This window comes from Lactuca saligna, chromosome 3, assembly GCF_052625555.1.
Source record: "Lactuca saligna cultivar CGN05327 chromosome 3, ASM5262555v1, whole genome shotgun sequence".
In the NCBI taxonomy this organism is placed as follows: domain Eukaryota; kingdom Viridiplantae; phylum Streptophyta; class Magnoliopsida; order Asterales; family Asteraceae; genus Lactuca; species Lactuca saligna.
The window spans coordinates 64,153,156-64,172,209 of NC_136419.1; positions in this window are offsets into that span (position 1 = coordinate 64,153,156).

Here is a 19,054-nt window from a genome sequence, read left to right on the forward strand (position 1 = left end):
TTTTCTTTTCAAATTCTCGATAACAATTCTCATCAAATTTCATGGAAATGAAGTCTCATATTCAAAGTACATTCCTTTGAACATCCATCTTGCATTAATTTTTCTAATTTTCTCATCTCCCAATATGGAAACATTCCATATTTTCCATACGACAACTCATTGTTAATAGATTCCTGTCTATTCATAATAATGTCAATATGGTCCATCCATTACTATACTTTCAAATGTCCTTAAGCGACCAATCCTTGGTGAACCTTCAATTGTCCTCAACAATTACTAAACCACTTTAGTCATAACCGGTTCTAGTCCTTTTTCCCTCTTAATGTTGTAGGCATTTGAAAAAATTTAGAACACGAGAATATTATATCATATGCAATCGATCCTATACCCGAAGCATATGGGACACGATTCACAATGTCTAACATAAAGACATGATACTTGATCAGTCTTTTGCTATAATATATCTATTTTCCATGTTCTCATAAATTTGATTATGAAGAGGGATGTCGTAATCATAATCAAATTTTGAGAACACTATTAATATTTCCATATACAGAATTTCATTATGTTGAACCATTCCAACATAACATTCATATATATATATATATATATATATATATATATATATATATATATATATATGACTAAATTTGATTAAAATCTCAAACTAAGCTTTCAGAATTGGGATGAAGTATGATTTCCTCTCCCTTAATTATAGCCAAACAACTTTTCAAACTCTGCAACTTGCAAATTGAAACTTTTTTTTTTCTATAATTAACATTGCTAACTTGCTACATTTACCATAATTGATTATGCTCCCACTAGCATAATAATTACATCCTTGTTAGCATAACACTTATGCTCCCACTAGCTTTGACATGTACTCAGAAATCCGTTAGACTTCTAGAAATCAATACTTTATTGACCTTCATTACCAAATTTCATATTTCTGATACGAGATGCTTCGATAAGACTTTATCTAAGCTTCCCAAAATCATACACCTTTCCTTAGATAGCTCACATGTGTGTCTAAACAGTTTTAGAACTATGAAAAGGGATACCGTAATCATAGTCTTAAATATTTAGACATTTTCCATTGCTCACAATTTGAGTTATGAAAATGGATGTCGTAATTATAATTGAATGTGAGAAAGAAAATATCACAATTTCTATCTCCTTAAAATCTACTTAGTGAAAGCGTTTCTTCACAATCATTTCCATGAGTTGGAGAGAAACCTTATGATACTTATATTTTATGGTGTATGTGCTCATATCCGTCTGAATTTGTCAAACCATAATCATAAGACAAGGTTAGTGACAAATCCAAGCTCATATTGATTGAACTTGTTGAATCTTAATTTCTCGTCACCTAGCAGCACAAGGGCCTACCATTTCTTCTAGGTTGTTACGAAAACAATCGAGAACTCATAGAACTCAAAAGCATAGTCAACTTTAACGGGAATGGACACAGAAACAAGAATATGTCAACACGATAGGTTTGAAACCTCAAGTCGTGTGCTAGTGATAAACAACAACTTTTATTCTGGATTAGTTCTTGAGACCCCCTTCAAGATCATTAAGACTCTCGTTGACTCCATAACATATGAAATTCTCTTGTCAAGAACCATTCATTGACAAACAAATATTCAAGAGTTAGTGAGGATTCTTATCAAGAAAACACTTCACACTATTGGTCTTAATTGGTCTTTGTTTTATCCAAAACATCACAACTTACCAATTTCAAATGTACAAGAGTAGAAAACATTTTACTCAACATTTGACAAGTGTTATAAACCTTTCTTAAGATTATGTCACTCGAGTTACAATCTTGGAGTATGACTCTAAGACTTGTTTTGGACCAAAGTATGACTCATCTTCTTGATTTAACCATTTCAACAATTCACGATTCCTATGCTTAGCCAAACAAATGCACCAAGATGTCCTTAGAGGATCAATTGTGATATGGCTTCATAATCACTAAGATAATCATAAAACATTATATTTCAAGTACTCTCCCATCTTTTCAGATTGGAGAAACTTTTATCTTTCTACTTAATTTGATTCTTCTTATTCGTTCTTCTAAACATTGAAACCTTTTTAAATATTCAGAATTACACTTCAACTTGTAACCATAACCATATTTACTAAACTTTAGTAAATTATAACGAATTGTCTTATCGTTCTTTGTGGTGAACCTGATCAGTGCACAACCAAGTCTATCTGATCCCCTAACCCTTCACTTGACTCACATATACATGTGAACAAGGAATTAGTCTTAATTTCCTAAAGATGAAAATTCTCATTCATCACACAATACACGTTGCATGATTCCAAGTTTCTATCCAACAGAAACTTGGTTGATGAGAATCTTTCCTTATTAGGTGAATTATGACACTACAACAAACGAAAGAATCAAATCCAATATTGCTATCAATGGAATCATATAAACAACAACTTTTCTCAAATGCCATTGTAAGGAAACTTAAAAAAAACTTTTATTTATTTGTGAAATATTTTGTGGAAAAACTTATCCTTAAAATGCAAATACATATGAAAACATGTTGTTATCTATTCCTAAGCAATCTATCATAACTCTTAAACAGCAGCCCAAAATTCTGATCATCGAACCATGCGATCAAAATCCATCTCTTCACGATCAGAATTAGCTTATTCTTTCTTTAAGCTTCCTTTGATTCTCCAAAACATCAAAATGTAATTACATTACATCATGTATTAAGAATCTCCAAATAGGAACTTAATAGAGTTAGATAGTGGACTTTACCTGAAGCAAAGTCAAACTTTTTAACTTTTACCATCCTTATGAACTTTCAGGTAAATTTGGCTGCTTCGCAACCAATGCCCCTTCTTTTGGCAAAAGAAACATATTGACCTTTTGGGAATGGTACACGAGACTATCTCAGACTTAGCCTTTCTCTTTACCCTTGGGTCAAACGACTTAACCATGGCCAATCCCTTTCCATTGGAAAGAGAAAGCTTTTATGGACTTCTAATTTTACCATTGTCAATGTCCATGGATGTTTGGGAAGTAGATCTTCCAATCAAATTTTCTTTACCCGTGCTCCAAATCATTGTTGATTCAGCATCAACAAGCAAATAGATAAGATCAATAAGGGTCATTCGTGATCTGTCATCATGGAGTGACTAAAGAACCCAATCAACAGCCAACTTCCTCGAGACTTCGACACCTAACTCTCCCGGCTTGTCGATATGTGACTTCATCTCCAAGATGTGAGCACATATAGACATTGCTTGCCCATAGGGATTGACTGACCTTGAATTTTTCAAGAACTAATAGGTTAGGGAGAATAATTGGAGGACGTAGAGGAAGTGAAATATGATTTCCAGTCCCATTAATGCACGCTAAAGGGATTAATCTTTCACCTTGATCGCCATGTGGGACATCATCTTCATTAGGTAACCTTTATCCAAAAGGATAACGAAAACCATAGTTGTCATAACCAAACATCTATGAGGGAGAAATTCAAGCAAGTTGATTTAAGTCCTTAATATAACACTCAACTTGAAATATTAAGGCTAGGACCAACACAATATCTTATAACTTGGAAGAAGAATGTCGTAATCCAAGCTACAAAATATTTGAGGGTAGGTAAATGACGATTTACCAATTTCCACCATGAAAAACAAAAAAGAGTTTTAGGTTTTAAATCAATTGAAATTCCTAGATTCTTTGAGATTCATTGAACTATTCAATGACATGTTTAAATCTCGATTGTGCCCTTCAATTTTGTGACTGGGATACCGAGGATCACAAACAAGGAGTGAATAACCATGCAAATTAGCTTGGTACACCCAATGTTACAACCACCTAATCAATGTGCCGGTTAACCACACACGCTCCATTGATCTATGATTAACATCAAGCTACCCTTTGGCACGCATTGTTAGTGCCAGATTAGTGTGTCAGTTAACCACAAACACGCCATTAACGACTTAACAAGGTGCAAATTGAAATTTTATGGGTTAGCACCATATTCACATTTTCCTAAAGTAACTAAGATTGAGAATTTAATAAAGTTTAGTTAATATATGTTTATCATTATACTTTTAATGAAGGGATAATTAGAGTCCTATCCTACCCGTTCGGCGAACGACCCTCCACCAGTCAACGAAGCGGTGGATGAGCGTGTACACCCATTAAACTGCCATTTTATAGGCAGTAACCTTATCCCCCCCCCCCCCCTTTATAGGTCGGCTTCGTGAATGAGGCCTACTAACGGTAAGACTGACTTTGTTCTTATACATACATACATATATATACATACATATATATATATATATATATATATATATATATTAAACCTATAATATTATAATAGTATAAGGGAAGAATTTTAAACTTTAAAATTCTAGGGTTTAATTTGGAATTAAAGTATTCATAGGGGGAAACTTTATAAATTTCAAAACTTGAGGGAAAGTTTTGAACAATTCAAAAACTTTTGGTTTCCATAACTTATGAGTTTAATATGGTTTTCATTGAAGACTTTTCAAATTCCATAACTTGAAGACAAGTTACGGAAGACATAAAACATTTTATGATGACATTAAAAGTAAAGACTCTTCCATTTTCATAACCTATGAGACTTAATGTGCTTTTAAATGAGAAACTCTTCATTTTTCATAACTTGAGGACAAGTTATGGAGTTCATAAAAACCATTAAGATCAATTATTCCAATTAACACAATAATCAAATAATTTTTTTATGATCAAGATCAAACTCATAAGTAAAGATAATTCACATCAACAATTTTCAAGAAATTAACTAATCACATAAACTAATACAAATCTTCAAACTTTGACCATTATCCTTTATTTGGATGAGGATAATCATTACCATTATCCATTATCCTTTATTTGTGGTAATGATCCTAATCTAAAGCATGCCAAAAAAACTCGAAAATCTGCACTCAGGACTATCAACTCGTCGAGTTCCTTGATTCACTCGACGAGTCCAAGAGTATCTTCAAGGAACTCATCGAGTCACCCGGTGGACTCGGCGAGTCCTGCTGATAGAATGTAGAAAATATGTTTTTCCAACTTAGAAATCCAATAAAACATCAAGTATAATAGAAAACAACCCATGGCTCAGATAGCACTGTTGGGTTTTTATATTACAACATCCTATGATGCGCATACAACCCTAATGCCATGGATCTATGTTTTCTCTAACTATATATGTAATGGTATTTCATAAGTATTAAGCCTGTAACTAGCATGCAATTGACATAAACAATATGAAATACTAGGTAGGATGACATACCTGATATGTAGCTTGAAACCTTGTTGTATTTGGCCTTAAGAGCTTACCACCAAAAGTATGAATGACTCAAATGGATCACAACTCACCTAGGATAAAGGTGGCTCTTGAGAGGGAATCTCCATGCACTAAAAACACCTTATGAACTTCAATAATATGTGTGTAGGCATTTTTTGGCTAAGGAGCATATTTATATGTTGGATTCCAAGGGTTATGGGTATAACCCAAATCCATACCCATGGGTATTATGATCCATGGTTAATGTAGCCCAACTCTTTATGTGTCCATACATAAACTTGGTCCAACATGGATCATAAGCCCAACACATATAAATATAGCTAATTACCATAATTAGTCCCTATAGATATAATTAGTCTATTTTGATCACTAAATTAAATCCAAATTAATTCTTGATCAATACTAATTAAAACATATGATTTCATATTAATATATTAGAACTTACAATATATTAATAAATCATATATAACATTCTCTCAAGAGTCCATCCTGACAAATTGTCCTAATGTTATGTAACCCAAATGGACCATGCTACTCTCAAGTCGAGTATATACCAATAATAGTTATGGGCTTAGACATCTAATCCAAGAATTAAGACCCTCCTAATCCATGCATGGTACACATTCAACTACCGGGACATCATTTTTATCACTTAGAAACCTTTCTAGGGTCTGGAAGGACAACTTAACATGTCCAAAACGCATCATGCCCAATATTGGGGTTTTTGGGACAAGAAAAGTGCCAATAAGCTAAACAAGAAAAGATCTACTCAGAATAATTGTCAAGGTAGAAGCTTTTTACCTCCTGAAGCTTCTAGAGGAACAGATAACTTCAGATCTTCAATCTTTCCTTCCTTCTCCAACTATTTGGTGCAACACCTTCTCCTGCAAGTGCTCAAAACACACACAAACTCACACTCACACACAATGCTAGGATTTTGGGACATCTCTAGGGTATGGAGGCTGAAAGTGATGGGAGAAATGAGCGATACAGATGTTTATATAGCACCCAAACCCTAATTATTAGGGTTTCCTTTTGACACGAGTACGCCCAGTGTACACAAGTGTACACCCAGCATACTAGGGCACGCCTAGTACCCTCAGCATACCCTTATGTATGCGCAACGTACTCCTCCTGATCTAAAATTTCAATTTAATCTTATACTTCTCATGGCTTCACCCATCCATCCCCAGGGACTATAAATGACAAATCTTGGGATGTTACATAAGTACCCCAATAGAGTGTGTAAGTATGAGAAATCAATCTATGGATTGAAGCAAGCTTCTCGCAGATGGAATATTTGCTTTGATGAGAATGTCAAAGAGTTTGGCTTCTCTAAGAGTGAGGATGAGTCCAGTGTATATGTCAAATCCATTAGGAGTATAGTTAGCTTTCTAGTATTGTATATTGAAGACATACTGCTCATAGGAAACGACGTTCCAACCTTACAGGAAGTTTAGTCCTGGCTTGGAAAGTGTTTCGCTACGAAGGATCTAGGAGAGGCTGCTTATATTCTGGGAATAAGGATTTTAAGAAATAGGAGTAGAAGACTAATTGGACTTAGTCAAAGTACTTAATTAGATAAAGTGTTGAAACGTTTTACTATGGAGAACTCCAAGAAAGGAGAATTACCTATCGAGAGCAACACCAATCTGATTAAGACTAGACTCAGAGTCCGAGTACCGATGCTGAGATAGCAGAAATGAGTCGACTTCCATATGCTTCCGTCGTTGGCTTGATCATGTATGCTATGACATGTACTCGCCCTTATGTGGCTTTTTCTTTGAGCATGGTCAGTCGATATCAAGGGAATCTGGGTAAAACCCACTGGATAGCGATTAAGAACATTCTTAAGTATCTGTGAAGAACTAAGGACTGAGTCCTTGTACTAAGTGGCAGCGATGCCTTGAGAGTTACCGGTTATAGTGATGCCAGTTTTCAGATAGATTTAGACAACTTTTGTTCTCAGTCTGGTTGGGTGTTTACACTTAATAGAGGAGCAGTAAGTTGGAAAAGTTCCAAGCAGGAGACCGTGGCTGATTTGATATGTGATTCAGAGTATATAGTTACGATCAAAGTGTCAAAGGATGCTATATGGTTGAAGAACTTCATTGGAGACCTTGGAGTTGTGCCATCCATAAAAGAGCCCAAGGAGATTTCTACGATAATGAATGAGCGGTTGCTTTGACCAAGGAACCAAGGGATCATGGAAGATCCATACATATTGACAAAAAAATACCACTTCCTCAGACATCGGGTAGAAGAAGGAGTCCTCGTCGTTAAGAGGGTATCGCCAGAAGAGAATCTTGCAGATCCCCTCACAAAAGGTCTGAGTAGGATTATGCATGTTCAGCATTAGAGGAGCATTAGTCTGAAGGACGATATTAGTTTTAGTGATCAGATAGATATTTTAGAAACTTATAACAATATAAATGTAATTGACATTTGATGATTAAATAATGGATATTTATTTTTGAGTATTGTTTACTATCTTCTGTCAATTGTTTATTTTGTGTTTCAACTTTGCGTGTTTTACTTCCCGAATAATTAGATTATTCAACTCATCCACGGTCGATCATACTTTGGAAGTAAGTAATGAATTAAAACTGTCATGAATTGACTTGTAGATTATCTAAGTGTTTAGACATAGCAATGGTTTGCTGCAACATTCATGAGTACTCCTAAAATGGGATTTTATTATTTGATTAAACCCAAGCTCATAGAATTATTTCATGGAATTTGTCACGAGTAATTATGAGACGATAATACCGGTTAGTCTTTAAACCGAGATATATGAGTTATTGTTTACGATTTGGGCCCGGACAGGACTGAATTGATGTGTTCGATTATGTTCTTTGTCATACAAATCAGAAATCGCGAAACAAACTTTTGGACAATGAGAATGATTCTATTCCATGTATTTGTCCGCATGATATCTTGTATAATGGAGGATTATATGATCCCTTATCTTAGGACTTGCGATTGACAGGGTTAGAGTTCGACAACAACTTTTGAAAGTTACGATTACTGGTAAATTTTTAAATTCATGCTTGTAATTATATTTATTAGACTTATCCAAGTGGGAGACTGTTGGATTAGGTATCTAAGCCCATTACTATAATTGGTGTGTACATAATTTGATAGTAGCATGGTCCTTTTGGGTTGCCTTCACCCTAGCAACTTGACAGGATGAGTTTTGGAGAGAAAGGTTGAATTTATTATTTGGAATAATAAATTGATTTATTAATGTATTATGAAAATAATATATTAATTAGAAATCATGTTATTTAACTAGTATTTTTTAATCAGAAATTAATTTGAAATTAATTTTGAGATTAAAGGAACAAGGGTTGTTTTGCAAATCATTGATAGTTGTGAAACTGGGCTGTTGGACTCCTTAGAATGGGGTGGACGAAAATCTATAGGGAGATCCTATAGATTTTGTCCAAGGCTCCCTAATAAGGGTCCATAGGTTGCTTAAGCTTTAAGCATGAAATTAGGGTTTCCTCCAGCAAACCCTAGCAACCCATAACTATATAAAGGGCCCACCACTTAGGGATTTCGGCCACTGCTTGCTTGCTACAAACCCTAGCCGAAATTCTGAAGAATTCCCTCATCTTTCCTTTCATCCTTTTGCTAGTGGTGTTTGTGAACCATTAGAGGTACAACATTTTAGGCACTAAGCTTTCACGAGTCAAGGATCTACAAGAAGTTCTTGTTATTACTACATATCAAGCAAGATAAACATCAAAACCCTTTTATTATATGTTTTTTGAATTATATATGCTAGATCTAGGGTTTTGCTTTAGTATTCAATTTGCATGTTCAACTAGTGAAAAACTTAGATGCAAAGCAATTAGGGTTGCATGATCACAAAGGATGTAGTTATGCTCAAAACCTATTAGGATCATGCTCAGGTTTCAGGGGATTCGGGCAAGAGTACACATGTGCGATCAGGTGGGCCACAAGAAGGCCGACTATCCGATGTTGTCAGGAGGAGCAGTGAGTGCGTCTGTTGTGGCTACTTTGAGAATCACCAATGGACGAGAGGCTAGGACAGGAGCCCCATCAGAGAGGAGTAGGGCTTTGCAGCATCAGACGAGGGAGGTTAGGACTCTAGTAGGTAATGATGCGAGTATGTATCTTTTGTTTTCTTTTCGGTTTTATCTATATTTTGTTGTTTGGAATCTTGCATTGGTTTGGATAAGTGTAACTCTAGTTTATTTCTCTACTTATGTTTGGGTTATATCTTCAAGAAATTTTATATGCTATTTGCTTGCCATGAATCTTTGGTGGTTTGGCGAAGGGTTGTTTCTTTTATAGTGGTTTTGGAGTGTTCGATATTATCTTGGTTTGTTGGCGAGATCGGTTCAGGGGTATTGTGTGAAAGGTTGTGGTTATGATTCAGTGTGTTAGTTTTCCATTGTTTCCAGGATACATTGGTCTAGCATTTGACCTTGGATTGATTTATGGATTGGCTTTTGGGGTGCCATGGGAAGTGGTCTGTTACTAAGGTTCTAGTTGGAATATCTGTCCAATGGACTTCAAGATCTGAGTGTGATATTATTTCAATCGTATGGGGGTTAGCAGTGTTGCTAGGATTCGGGAAGTGTTTAGTTGGTCTTTAGGGTTGTAGGGCATTCTAGGATGGTTAGTGATGGAAAACTAGCATTGGTAAGTGCTAGTTGTCTACAGATTGATCGATGGAGGGTAATAAGGATGGAAAATCCTTCCAATGTTGTGTACTTTAAGAGCTTAGTCGAATCGAAGTAGGGGAGAATCATGCAGGTATTCAGTAACAGAAGTAGGTGCGAAACTAGGATGAGTTTCGCATTCTCGTTGGGGGAGGAAGGGCGCCTAAGTGGTTGTCTGGATTGTGGAGTGTGTGAGTTGGGAGTTTGGGAAACTTCCAAATGTTGGGTTCACGTCTTCTTGGTGTTTTATAGCATGCTTTGGGGGACCCAGGTTAGGGTTCCAGCCATAACACGAGTTCGGCTTGGGTGCTTGGTCGAGTGTATGCTCGACTCTAGGAGTGTTTGAATTGATAGATTATGGGTAAGGCATTGGGCTAAGATTATGGTAAAGTGGAAGTATTGTAAGACTGCGGGATAGCCCGTAGCATTCACTAGTGGTTAGTTGGTGTTGGAGTGTTGTAAGATTGTGTGGTGACCCGTAACATTCACCGGTCCCTGTTAAGCCGTGAGATTGTGGCAAATTAGTGACTTGCTCATGGATTTCTTCAGATGGTTTAGGTTAAGGCGAGTCCGTTCGTGAAGCTGTGGGAGGGCCACAACATGTTTGGAATCAGGAAATGGTGGGTCGTGGGAGACCGGGTATGAGGTAAGGCTACAGTTGGTCCTGTGGCATTTAGTTTAACATCGAGTTTAGTGTCGAAATAGTTTGGGTAATTATTGCGGGTCAAAGTTTTCTTCAAGAAGTCTTATGGGGCGACTGTGAGGTTTTTCTTTAGCTCAGCAATCAGGCAGGAATCCGGTATTCAAGATAGTTGGCAGATAAGTTAGGACCAGGGAGGTCTCGATTACCTTTGGAAAGTAGATAGGAGGTAGCGTGATGCTTCGGGTAGAAGTAGTGAATATGGGGATTCCTATGTGTGTGGAGTAGCTTGTCGATCAAAAGTGATAACTCACTTGCAGTTTTCATTAAATAATCTTAGAGTAATTGATTTGACCCTGTAACACAACTCTTGTTTGAGTCTAATTGTTGTAGTGATGAACCTTCTACTCGAAGGATTATTTGAGCCTTCAGTTAAGTATAAGGTGTTAAAAGCTCAGGTTAAGGGCTTGCTTGTTTGTTATCGTCTGATCGGGGATGATCCCCATTGTTGATAATGGATAGCTTAGTTGGGCTATTAGAGTAAGTAAGAGTGTGTTTCACTTCTATATGGGATCAGTTAGTTTTCATTGCGGTGATGCCCTTTTGGTGCAGGATTAGAGTGTCGACGTTTGGCCGAGAAGCGGAGACTGATTTATTCAACATATTTTCTTTCAGTTTGGTTGTTGTGGGGAAATACATCTCGAGGTAGAAGCGAGAGCTGATTTCGAGGAAGGAATCTAATTTAAGTTTGGGAGAATTGTAACAGTACATTTAAAATAAATAAATAAAATTAAAATAAATAAATAAAAACCCTAAAACCCTGAGATGTATTTTATATTTTATTTTATTTTAGCCCTAAATTCGTAATAATTGATCAGTGTTAGTCGTAGGAGTTAAATGATATAAAATCTAGAATTTGGGGTTTATATTGTAACATTAGGACCTGGAATGTGAAATGTTTTGCAGAGAAGGGCTGTTGGGTAATTACTTGATTTAAATTGAAAAGAAAATAAAAGGAGGTGTGAAAGTGTTAAAATGGTCGCTTGTTTGAATTGGACGAGGGCTTTAAACCCGTCAGCCTCCTTCCCTCGTCTCTAACAGATTGAAAACCCTAACCCTAAGATCACATCCCAGCCGCCACCGTTATCCCTCCACTCCTCCAGCCGTTGTATTGCAACTGTGAACCACCGAGCCACCAGATATCATCGTTGCCCTTGTTGCCAACGAAGTTAAAAACCCCAAAGCAAACCACCTTCATCACTGTCATCTCTTCTATGTATGGTAACGATGCAACCCTTCCCACCCTCTTCGCTCTTCTGTCCCTTCATCCCATCGTCGCCACCACCGCTCCCAACAGTTGCCTCGTCTTGACGAGTTCTTCTAACTACCGCCTGCCACCATGAGAGTGGGGTGTCGTGTGTATTTTTCATGTGTATGGATGCATGTTTCAGTCTAAGTCGGTGAGGGTGTTCGTGTTTCATTCGATGAAATGTGTGTGGGTGTGTTTTCTTAGCCGTAAAACTTGAAGAACCACCATAGTAGCTGCCGCCCATGCTAGTTCTTCTTCCACCACCAGGCATCGTGAGAGGTGGCTTTGTGTGGAATGGTGCTTATGTGTGTGTTTATTTCAGTCAAATGTTGTTTTAGGGTGTTGGTTGATCGGAAATTGAAGAAAAACCACCACCACTACCACATGCTGCCGTTCTGCCGCCACTAGACACCACTTTGGGTGGCTGTGTGTGTGTGTGTATATATATATATATATATGTGTGTGTGTGTGTGTGTTTGGACGGATGTTTGAAATGCTTTTTTACTGTTCTAGCCTAAAATCATAACCACCGCCACCGTGAGGTGGTGGCCGTCGTTGTAAACCAACGTTGACCACCACCGCCCGGGGTGTTAGTGGGTGGTGCCCAGCTCATTAAACTCTAATTAACCTAATTGGCTAGTATTTGGGTTGGAAACCCTAATTAGGGTTTAGAAAACCCTAATGTCATCAAACCCTAATTTTGGAATTGGTCGGGACCCGCATTGAAACTATTTATTAGACTTAAAATGTTAAATATTAATCCTTTTCAATTACTTAATGCAATATTGGAATTAATAGATTAATTCCTTAACGGGTTAAGTGTTCTTACTTAACCATAATCGTCATTTTATGTGAAAACTCTAATTTTGTTTGGGCTTTGAGTTGGGCCTTCCTTTTGGGCTTAGGTGTTTGGATTCTTATTGGGCCATTTGAGAATATATGTATGGATAGGATATGTGGATGGGCTTTAGGGTAAGGCCCATGTAAGGGGTTGGGCCTAATTTGGAAAACTGGGCCATATATTAGGTCTTGATTGATTATGTGACTTTTGGGCCTCCAGAGTTTGAGTTTGGGCCTTGGTTATGGACCAAGCTAGGTTAGGGGTAAAATAGCATCTTTACCCCAAGTATGTAGTTATGGTTATGCATTGGAACCCAATTATTAATTAGGTGTTGTTTTGATGTTGACAGTTCAGGGGTCTGTCAGCTAGTGGCCATAGTTTTATCTTTGGGACTTCACCAGTATGAGGTGAGTCTTCTCACTGTTCTATGGGTCGAAGGCACCAATGCTGACCCATTTGGTTTATGTATTATAGGAACACCAAGGGATGACCCTTGGCAATCTGTATGCAAGACCGGAGTCTGAACTCTAGCAGTTAACTGGTTAGTAATGGTAGAATTGTATATTGGGTGTCTTTGTGATGCTTGCATTGAAGATCAGGAGGTGGCTCCTGCACTTGTCTGTAAGGCCTAGGGTTGTGGCCCCCGGCCTGGAAAAGAAGAGCACGAGGCGGCTCGTGGCATAATGGCAGGACTATGGATGACACATAACACTCTTTTTGATTTATTGGATATGTATGTTATGTATGGCTTGTTTGATACGTATGGTATGTGGTGTTTTGGGAACTCACTAAGCTTTGTGTTTACACTTGTGGTTTATGGTTTCAGGTACTTCCGGTTCGAAAGGGAAGGGCCCAACTTGATCGTAATGTCTACACCCGTGTTTTTCCACAATATGAGATTTTGGGAATGAACTCTGATAATTATTTTATTTTGGAATGTTTTCTAAATGTTAGATAAGTTACAATAGTGTTTTGAGTATAATAAAAATGAAAATTTTACCTTAGATTTTTGGGATGTTACCGATTTGTAAATAGAAGTGTAACCAATCATATCCTAATCCAAAACGACAGTGGGTAAGACTGATGCTAATCAGTCGATAGCTACGTATGATATAAGGTTGGAGAAAATACAAAGAAAATAATCTTAAATCAAAACCATCTGCTTCAAATAGAAATATATAGGTATTGGAGGTTGAATACTTCCAGAAGTAGAAGCTGACATCAACAACTCAAACCCACCTGACAGTCGGAGAATACCAGCCAACAGGAGCCAAAATCGAAAACCACCATTTTCATAAGTCGCACGTCCATTAATATATTTATATAATATATAATATTAATTAATCTAATAGCCAATAAACATATAATAATAATAAGTTTGAAAAATCTTATTTTCAATTAATAAATATTATATTATATTTAATTTATACTAAGCTTATAATCATTATTTTATATTATTATTTTAAATTAAATTAATAAACATAATCATTATTATTTTTAGTTTCATTAAATCAGTTATCTAAAATATATATAATATCGTCTTATTAGTCTTATTAATTACTAGTATTCAAATGTTGTTATGAAATATTAGTTTGTGAATGAACATTGGATTCTCCATTTCTCTCATAACTCTCCATCATTATTTAGCATTAGTAACAACCATTTCAATGTGTTTTATGAATGTAATAATACACCATCATAATGTGCATTCATATTATAGCTCATCTTTCTTCTTATTTGGATAGTATAAATAGTGAGTCATATGTATTAGAAACTAGATGATTTCATCACAAGTATTAGAATAAAAGTTCTATCTACTATCATGTCTTTCTTTACTTTATAATTTATCTTGTTATTTGATCATATTTTATAACACGTTATCAGCACGACTTTACCATAGAGGTCTAACTCCTTATTGTTCTTGTCATTTTCAGGTATGTATTTTTTTTATAATTTTACATGTACAATGCTTACAACTTATTTTATAGAATTTCTTAACTAACAATTCCTTACATTACAAGTCTTTATTTTGATTTCTATTTTCATTATGGAAAACAATGCTAGAGAAAACTTTCTCTAGTTTTCATAGTACTAACATGCTCCTGCAATAGTAATATCATGAGAAAGGTTTAAAATAAATATGAATTAATCTCATGTCTACTTGTATCTAAACAAGACAATGAGTTATTGATGAAAAATCACCAATTAATCGTGACCGGTTCTAGTGCATTCCCTGAAGTGAATGCAACATCATATAATCATAATAGTCATGGGTCTAACCGAGGTCATGGAGGTTATCATAATCATCATAAAAATAACAATATTACAAGTAACCACCAGAAGTTGGAAAATAGCTAAAATCCACATCCTAATGATAAAAGTGGTCAAGGCAAAAAAAAAAGTTGAAAATGTTTATCACTAATGTGGAATGACCGATCATTAGTCTTGTACATGCCGCTTACCAAAGCATTTTGTTGATCTTTATCAAGATTCTCTAAAATATAAAGAAAAATATCGAAACAAATTTTATTCATAGTGATATCCATCAAGATTAACCAGAAATGACACATTTGGATGTTGTCGATTTTCTTGTCTACCCCGAAGGGACAAGTGGTGATATGGATGGTGATTGATCAGAATAAATGTATTATGTTTTTATGTCATATTCGTTTCATGAGAAATGATGTCATCACAATTTTTATGTTATATTCGTTTCATGAGAAATGATGTCGTCACAATCTTCCCAAATTAATAAAATATGAATTTATTTCTCTAAGTCGAATGTTTCTTATGTTTTATTTATTTATTGAAAAGAAACATGGATATTCGCAAAAGAAATAGTAAAGATACATATCTTGCAGACAATGCAATAACACATAGCATTTTTAATAATGAAAAGTATTTTGCTTACTTATCAGTTAGAGAAACAAATGTTAATATAATAACAGGTAGTGCAAAAATGATTGAAGGCTCCGGAAGAGCGAATATAATATTACAACAAGGGACACTAATTACGAATTAGTGATGCATTATTTTCGTCTAAATCACCAAGATTGAAGGCTCCAGAAGAGCGAATATAGTATTACCACAAGTGGAAATAATTACAATTGGTGATGCATTATTTTTATTAAAATCACCAAGAAATTTATTAAGTTTTAAGGATATTCGGTCTAACGGATATCCTATTGAAACAACTAATGATGGTAATAAAAATTATCTCAACATTACAAAAATGATATCGGATAAGAACAGTTTTTTGGAAAAATTACATGTATTGTCCTCTGGATTGTATTATACAAATATTAGAATGATTGAATCTCATGATATTGAAAATAAAAGGTATGATAACATCTACAAAGTGTGGCATGACCGGTTGGGCCATCCCGGATCAGTTATGATGCGCAAAATAATTGAAAGTTCAAGTGGATATTCCTTGAAAAACCAGAAGATTTTTCAAGCTAATGAATTGTCTTGTGTTGCATGTTCTCAAGGAAAATTAATTTTCCGTCTATCATTGAATAAAGTTGGGTATGAAAGTCCTAGATTTTTAGAAAGAATTTAAGGGGATATATGTGGACCAATTAATCCATCATGTTGACCATTTATATATTTTATGGTCTTAATTGACGCGTCAACTATATGGTCACATGTGTGCTTGTTATCTAGCCATAATCTCGCTTTCGCAACATTACTAGCACAAATAATCCGCCTAAGGGCACATTTTCTCGATTACCCAATTATAAAAATTTGACTTGACAATGTTAGAGAATTTACATCATAAGCTTTTAATGATTATTCCATGTCGATTAGGACAACTATTGAACATCATGTTGCATATGTTTATACACAAAATGATTTAGCTGAGTCGTTAATCGAACGCCTTCAATTAATTGCAAGACCATTATTAATGCATTCTAAACTTCCTACATCGACATGGGGACATGCAATTTTACATGCAACATCACTTATATGCATAATGACAACTAGTTATCATGAGTTCTCCCCTATTCAACTGGTTTGCAGTCAGTAACCAATTATTTACCATCCAAGGATGTTTGGATGTATAATTTATGTACCCATTTCTCCACCTCACTTCACAAAAATGGGTTCTCAAGAAGAATGAGAATTTATGTTGGATATGAATCTCCATCTATAGTAAAATATTTAAAATCATCAATTGGAGATTTATTTACAGCTATATTTGATGATTATTATTTTGATGAATCATATTTTCCAACATTAGGGGGAGAAATAAAGAAGCTGGAAAATAAAATCTCTTGAAAGGAATTGTCACTTTCAGTTTTAGTTCCTCGTTCAAGTCAATGTGAACTTGAAATAAAAAAAGATAATTCATTTACAAAATATAGCAAATCAATTGCAAGAAGCATTTACTGACCCTAAGTGGGTAACAAAGTTTCATGTACCAGCTATACTTACTCAAGTTAGAATTGATATCCCAGAAGGAAAAAAAATACAACTACAAATGAATCAAAGGCACGCCTGAAGCGTGGAAGACCAACCGGTTCCAAAGATAAAAATCCTAGAAAACGAAAGGGAACAAATATAATTGATGGTCCAAAAAAAAACAGAATCTTTTGAAAAGATTAATGAAGCTCCAGAAGATCCCAATGACATAACAAAAGAAACTGAGGTACCTGAAAAAAAAATGAAAATGACGAGATCTCAATAAATTATGGCATGGCAAGAATAATATGGAACCGAAATAAGATAGATGTCGACGATAATTTTTCATATTATGTTCCGCGCGCGATTATAATGAAAATGAGGATCTTGAACCTAAATCTATTGAGTAATGTATGAATAGAAAAGATTGTCCAAAATGGAAAGATGCAATAAACAAAGAGTTTAATTCTATTACTCAACGAAAAGTTTTTGGACCTGTAGTCCATACACCAAACAGAGTAAGAACAATGGGACACGAATGGGTATTTGTGCGCAAAAGAAACGAGAAAAATGAGGTTGTGAGATATAAAGCAATATTTGTTGCACAAGGTTTTACCCAAAAGCCCAAAATTGATTATGAAGAAACATAGTCTCCGGTAGTTGATGCAATTATATTCAATTATTTTATAAGTTTAACAACATATGCAAAACTGGAGATGTGTCTAATGGATGTATTTACCGCTTATTTATATGGTTCACTTGAAAATGATATTTATATGAAAATCCCAAAAGGGTTTAAGGTGCCAGAAGCACAAACTCCTAATTCTCGTGACGTATATTTGGTAAAATTAAATAAATCTTTATATGGATTGAAACAATCTGCTTGTATGTGGTTCAATTGTTTAAGTACGTTTCTTTTAAAGGAGGGCTATAAAAATGATCCATTAAGCCCATGTGTATTCATAAAAAGATCAGGATCAGAATTTGTGATAATTGTTGTTTACGTAGATGATTTGAACATAATTGGAACTTCTGGAGAATTGGAAAATGCCACTTCTTGTTTGAAAGAAAAATTTGAAATGAACGAAATTTTGTTTGGGTCTTCAAATTGAGCACACCAAAAATGGAGTTTTTGTACATCAATCTAGTTATCTAGAAAAGGTGCTTAAAAAGTTTTATATGGATAACTCACATCCATTGAGTACCCCGATGGTAGTAAGGCATTTAGATGCCAAAAAGAACCAGTTTCGGCCTTGTGAAAAACATGAAAAACTTCTTGGTCCCGAAGTACCATATCTTAGTGCTATTGGTGCACTAATGTATCTTGCTAATAATACGAGACCTGGTATATCTTTTGCTGTAAACTTATTAGCAAGATATAGTTCTTGCACAACAAGAAGACATTGGAATGGATTCAAACACATTCTTCGATATCTTCGAGGTACAATGGATATGGGCTTATATTATTCAAATTCATCAAATGCGGAGTTAATTGGTTATGCAGATGCTGGATATTTGTCTGATCCACACAAAGCTCGATCCCAAACATGTTATTTATTCACTTGTGGAGGTATCGCAATTTCTTGGCGTTCTCTTAAACAAACTTTAGTTGCTTCTTCTTCTAACCATGCAGAGATTATAGCAATTCACGAGGCAAGCCGTGAATGTATTTGGTTAAGAAATTGAACCCATCACATTCGTGAGAGTTGTGGTCTAACTTCTAACAGGGACGTTCCAACCATACTATATGAAGATAATGCGGCTTGTATAGCCCAATTCAATGAAGGGTTTATCAAAGGAGACAAAACCAAACATATATCACCAAAGTTTTTTTTTACTCATGATCTTCAA